Raw genomic sequence first — 6,556 nt, 5'->3', positions numbered from 1 at the left:
CGCCGAGGTCACGTGCTCAGAGGCCGCTCTCGCTCCGTTCCCCGGGTGACTGCTTCAGCTCGCCTTGGTCACGTGCTGATCGGGGGGCGGGCGACGAGGGGGGAAGCGGGTGCCTCGTTCCCCGGCGCTTGGGGTGCGGGGTGGCTTCGGGGAGGGGGAGGGGGGCCCGCCATCTTTGGCTCTGAGCGAAACAAAGCAATGGCGGGAGAGTGGTAATCGGTCCCAGATGTGGCGCGGGGGAAAGGGGGGGGTCCCTCCCAAACTCATCAGGATTGGTGGGCGCCGAAGGTGCTGGTGGGGGAAAGCATTTAATCCCATCCGGCTTGGACTCCACGTGGACGCCTCCTGTCTCTCCCCCCCCCCCCCCCCCCCCCCCCCCCCCCCCCCCCCCGGTCCACTTCACTCTCCCGCCTAGATCATTTTTCTACAATAAAGTTCAGCCCGTGCCCCGCTCCTCCAGACCTCGTGGTTGTCCTTCCACCTCCGCATCGAACAGAAACTTCTTACCTTCGGCTTAAAAGCGCTCCATCTCCTTGCCCCCTCCTACCCCATCTCGCTACTCTCCTTTCATTCATTCGTTCAATCGTATCTGTTGAACGCTTACCGTGGGCGGCGTTTGGGAAAGTACGATACCACAATGAACGGTGACATTCCCTGCCCACCACGAGCTCATAATCTAGAGGAGGGGAGACAGGCATCGATACAAATAAATCAGTAAAATTACAGATATAGACAGAGGTGCCGTGGGGCCGGGAGGCCGGGGAAGAGCAAGGGGAGCAAATCAGGGCGACGCAAAAGGGATGAGGAAAAAAGGGGCTTAGTCCGGGCGGGCCTCTTGGAGGCCTCTCCTCCCACCACCCCTCCTGCATGCTTCACTCCCCTAATGCCAACCTTCTCGCTGTACCTCCATCTCATCCATCTGGCCGTGGGCGAGACCTCTCGCTCTCACCCGGCCTCTGGCCTGGAACAGCTTCCCTCCTCAAATCCGGCAGTTACCCCCCCTTCCCCAAATCTTACTGAAGGCACATCTCCCAGAGACCTTCCCTCACTAAGCCCTCATTGCCCCTACTCCCTCTCCCTTCTGTGTCACCCTTGCACATGGATTGTCACCCTTTATTTACCCCCCCCACACAGGACTCATGTCCATACCTGTAATTTATTTACATTAATGTCTGTCTCCCCCTCTAGACTCGTTTTGGGCAGGAAACGTGCCTACCAACCTTATTGTTAGAGTGTACTCTCCCAAGCACTTATCACTGTGTTCTGCACGGAATAAGCACTCACAAAGTGAGCAGTCAATGGTATTTATTGAGTACTTACTGTGTGCAGAACACTGCAGTAAGCACTTGGGAGAAAACAATACAACAGAGTTGCTAGGCACATTCCCTGCCCACCAGGAATTTACTGTCTATATAATTGCTATATAGGTGGCTGCTGGGTTTATGTGGTTTAGGGGGCTGGGAAATTAGCCAGTAAAGGCTTGTCGAAGTGCTGGGATTTTAGGCGGACTCCGAATGTGAGGAGAGATGGGTGTGAATGAGGGGATAAAAATGTTTTTTATTGAGCGCTTACCATATGTAAAGCACTGTGCTAAGCGCCTGGGTGAGTACAATACAATAGAGTTAGACGGGATCCCTGCTGGCCGGAGCTTACAATCTAGTGGGGGAGATAGGCATTAAAATAAATTACAAACAGGGGAAGCAACAGAGTATAAGTGCTGTGGGCCGGGTGAGTATCAAAGTGCTTAAGGGGTACAAACCCAAAGGCATAGACAGTGCAGAGGGGAGGGCGAATAAGGAGGGGAAAGAAAGGTTAGGGAAGGCTTCGTGGAAGAGGTATGATTTTAAGGAAGGCTCGATGAGGAGGAACAGAGGGAAGCCATTTTAAGGAGATGTGGGCTGAGCAACGTTTCAGGAAAATGATCTGGGCAGCAGCAGTGCCGTTAGAATAGATTGGAGAGGGGAGAGGCTGGGGGTAGGGAGACTGTTGAGGAGATTGATACAGTAGTCCGGACAGCTGGTACCAAAGCAGTAGCTGTGGGGGTCGAGAGGGAGATTGTAAACTTCTCTGCTAGATTGTAAGATCCTTGAAGCCAGGGATCCGGTCTACTAATTCTATTGCAAGAGTTTAACACAGTGCTCTGCATACAGATGGTGCTCGATCAATACTAGTGATCGATTGGTTGGTTGGTGGATCCAGGAGGCGTTTTGTAGGAAGCAGCAACAGGATTTGGCCGTAGCTGGAATGTGATGAAGGACTGGCTTCTAAGATAAAATGGGAATAGTGGGGACTTCTAGGGATCAGCATTAGGACCAGTTTTGTGTTACATCTTCATAAATAATCCGGAAGATGGAGTTTGCAGCGAAACTTCCCCCCTCTTCCGCCCCTCCCCCAATTTGCAGCTGACACTAAACCCTTTGGGGCAGTTAAATGCCACACAGGAGGCGGATAAACTCCAGGAAGACCTCATGAACTGAATCCAAAGCCATCCTACCTCTCAATCAATCGATCGATCGATCATATTCATTAATCACTTACAGCGTACAGAGCACTGTACTAAACTCTTGGGAGAGTACAGTATAAGAGTTGGTAGACAACTTCCCATCTCACAAGGAGCTTACAAATCTAGTGGGAGAAACAGACATTAACACCAATTACGGCTATGGACATAAGAGGGTGGAGCGAAGAAAGGGTACAAATCCAAGTCCAAGGGCGATGCAGAAGGGAGACGGAGGAGGGGAAATGAGGGCTTGGTTGGGGAAGGCTTCTTGGAGGAGCCGCAATGAAGGTGGGGAGAGTGGTACTTTTTAAACGCTTACTATGTGCCAAGCCCTGGGGTAGATACATTAGGTTGGACACAGTCCCTGTCCCACTTGGGGCTCACACTCTTATCCCCATTTTTTACAGATTAAGGTAACTGAGGCCCAGAGAAATGAAGTGACTTTCCCGAGGTCACACCGCAGACATAATAATAATGTTGGTATTCGTTAAGCACTTACTATGGGCGAAGCACAGTTCTAAGCGCTGGGATAGATACAAGGTAATCAGGTTGTTCCACGTGGGGCTGACAGTCTTAATCCCCATTTTACAGATGAGGTAACTGAGGCCCAGAGAAGTGAAGCGACTTGCACAAGGTCACACAACAGACAAGCGGCAGAGCCGGGATTAGAACGCATGTCCTCTGACTCCCAAGCCCGTGCTCTTTCCACTACGCCCTGCAATTATGCTTAATCACTCTTAAAATTATTCTTAACAATTTAACAGTGATTTCCTATTGTTATCCTTCTGTTGCTTTCCAAATCCTCGGGACACGATGCCGAAACCTTCCCCAGTCCTTTGAAAGGAAACATAATTGCAAAGACAGAGTAAACACCAAGGCCACTTCTTTTACATATGTGTATGACATAGTGTGACAAACATATCTGCTTCTAGCCCCATTAGCCAGGCTACAGTAGAGACAAGGTGCAGGGATAGCATTGTTTTAACCCTTAACATAATGGAAAAGTTAAATTGAAGATCATTTGAACCAAAAGATTAATGGCACAAGCAAAGATGAACAGGTAAACCCCATTTTAATACACTTAATTTGTAATGTTTCAGCAATTAAACCTCTTCCATGGGCACAGCTGCCCCCTTATCAGACTAAGATTCAAGATTTCTCAGCCTAGTCCTACTTTAGTTCATTCTTAATAGCCGTTTAAGAAGAGGAAAACTCTAGATTCAATTATCATTCTAAGTTTTCCCTTCCAATCTTAGTACTATCTTTACCCCCAAATAACATTTCTTTACCAAATTTCAAAATTCCAATTTATCCAAAATTATACAAAAACAGAACACATTTCCTTACATTTTTTTTTTCCACCACACATTTAGTTAGCTCCCTAGCGGTCATATCAAAGTAAGTTTCCTTGTTCAACCCATCATGTTTATGCGGACCAGATATAAAGGTGATGGTTTGAATAGACTTGCTGATATACCTCTTCTACCAATTTAACAAAATCTAATGCATTAGAATTTCAGAAACAGCGATTAAATCACCACCCCTACAGGTATTTCTAGCTTGGGAGAGCAATTGCAAATTGCAAAGAACACCTTTGCAGTTTCACACTTTACTATCAGATTGTGGGAGGTGACCATTTGATTGAGGGAGGGGCCTTCTCTCAAACAAATTTCCTTTGATCTTTTTTAACTGATAGCTCCAGCCCCCCTAGGGTTCTTCTTAGTCCCAACAAGGCCCTAAATTGCAGATTCCTTGCAACTAGCTGGGTGGATTCAAGCAGTTCATTTAAACATAACCCACTCTACACACAGACACTCTTACACAAATTGGGGGGGGGGGGGGGCAATCTGAACACATTTTCACACCATCTTTTCAACACTTAAAGCAGAACACACTTTCACACTCTTACACCAACAAGAGGGTGCACCCAATCCCAACACATTCACCCAATCTTTTCGGTACTTTAGAACAGAAGGGAGATGTTTTCGGGTCATCATCAGCAACTTTTCTTCATCGGGGCGTTAACTATCTCTCATGTGAGGCTGGTTTAGTGCCTACAACCATCCCAAGGCTCCTCAGACATGACTTGGGAAGGAGATCCTCCCAGTCATCTTCGATTGTTCTTTTAAAGCATGGGGAACAGTGTGTCACAGCTCTCTCTTTACCTTTCTGCTGAGGAGCAGCATGGCGTAGTGGATAGAGCACAGGCCTGGGAGTTAAAAGGTCACAAGTTCTAAAGCTGTCTCTGTCACTTGTCTGCTGTGTGACAGCCACACAGAGTCCCACGTGGGGCTCGCAATCTCACTCCCCATTTTACAGATGAGGTTACTGAGGCCCAGAGAAGTTAAGTCTCTTGCCCGAGGTCACACAGCAGACAAGTGGCGGAGCCAGCGGGATTAGAACCAGTGACCTTCTGACTCGCAGGTCTGGGCTCTACCCATTAGGCCATGCTGCTTCTCTGATTTTGAAAAACAGTTGAGCCAACATGGTTAAGAAAGTCTGCAGCTCCGGCATTAGGCTGCAGGCACTGTAAGCTCGGGATTGTCACTGTGGGCAGGGATTGTCACTGTTTATCGCTGTGCTGTTCCTTCCCAACCACTTAGTACAGCGCTCTGCACACAGTAAGCGTTTAATAAATACAATTGAATGAATGAAGTGGGTCCTGCACTCTGAAAAAACTGTCACACGCATTTGGTGAGGTGTTGTACCCCCCTCCTTGCCCTCCATGTCCCAGCAGGAACAGGATTGGCAGAGACCAGAGAGGGCCAGTGACATTACACTGAGAAGCAGTGAGAAGACTTACAGAGAAGAAGACTTACAGAGAAGCAGCCTGGCTTAGTGGAAAGAGCCCGGGCTTGGAAGTCAGAGGTCATGAGTTTGAATCCCGGCTCTGCCACTTGTCAGCTGTGTGACTGTGGGCAAGTCACTTCACTTCTCTGTGCCTCAGTGACCTCATCTGTAAAATGGGGATTAACTGTGAGCCTCACATGGGACAACCTGATTACCCTATATCTACCCCAGCGCTTAGAACAGTGTTCGGCACATAGTAAGCGCTTAAATACCAACATTATTATTACACAAATGTCTGTCCTTATTACACAAATGTCTGTCCTATCCGACTATCCCCACCCCTTCAAATCCTTATTGAAGGCACATCTCCTCCAAGAGGCCTTCCCTGACTAAGCCCTCTTTTCCCTTTCAACTCCCTTCTGCGTTGCCCTGATTTGCTCCCTTTATTCATCCCCCCTCCCGACCCCACAGCACCTATGTACATATCTCTAATTAATTTATATTAATGTCTGTCTCCCCCTCTAGACTGCAAGCTCGTTGTGGGCAGGGAATGTGTCTGCTATATTTTGATATTGTATTCTCCCAAAAGCTTAGTACAGTGCTCTGTACACAGTAAGTGCTCAATAAATACGCCTGATTGATTTGCTTCTCGGTGTCTGTTTCCTCATCTATAAAATGGGGATTCAATCCCTGTTCTTCCCCCTTAGATCAGGAGCCCCATCTGGGCATGGGACTGTGTCTGACCTGCTTCTCTTGCCTCCGCCCTAGCGCTTAATAGAGCGCTGGGCACATAGTAAGCGCTCAACAAGTACCAGGATTATTCTTCTTGTTTATGCAAGCCATCAGCTTGAGAAGCGGCGAGGCTTAGTGGATGGTGCCCAGGCCTGGGAGTCAGAAGGACCTAGGTTCCGATTCCGGTTCTGCCACTTATCTGCCTTGTGATCTTGGGCAAGTCACTTAACATCTCTGTGCCTCAGTTCCCTCATCTGTAAAATGGGGATTAAGACTGTGAACCCCATGTGGGGCAGGGACTGCGTGATTTGCTTGTATCTACCCCGGGGCTTAACAAGGGAGTAAGTGCTTAACAAATGCCATTAAAAAAAACCAACAACAACAAAACTGTTGGGGACCGGGGTGGCACTTTGGGAGCCTCTCTCTAACACCTGGCATGTAGTAAGCACCCCTCCCATTGATAGGCCCAGTTTGGGGGCTGCAGGGGCTCCCCAAGCCAGCAGCCCCCCGACCCTGCGTGTCCCACCTGCTTCT

Source organism: Ornithorhynchus anatinus, chromosome X2, assembly GCF_004115215.2.
Source record: "Ornithorhynchus anatinus isolate Pmale09 chromosome X2, mOrnAna1.pri.v4, whole genome shotgun sequence".
Classification (NCBI taxonomy): Eukaryota; Metazoa; Chordata; class Mammalia; order Monotremata; family Ornithorhynchidae; genus Ornithorhynchus; species Ornithorhynchus anatinus.
Note: the sequence above shows the minus strand (reverse complement) of the source record.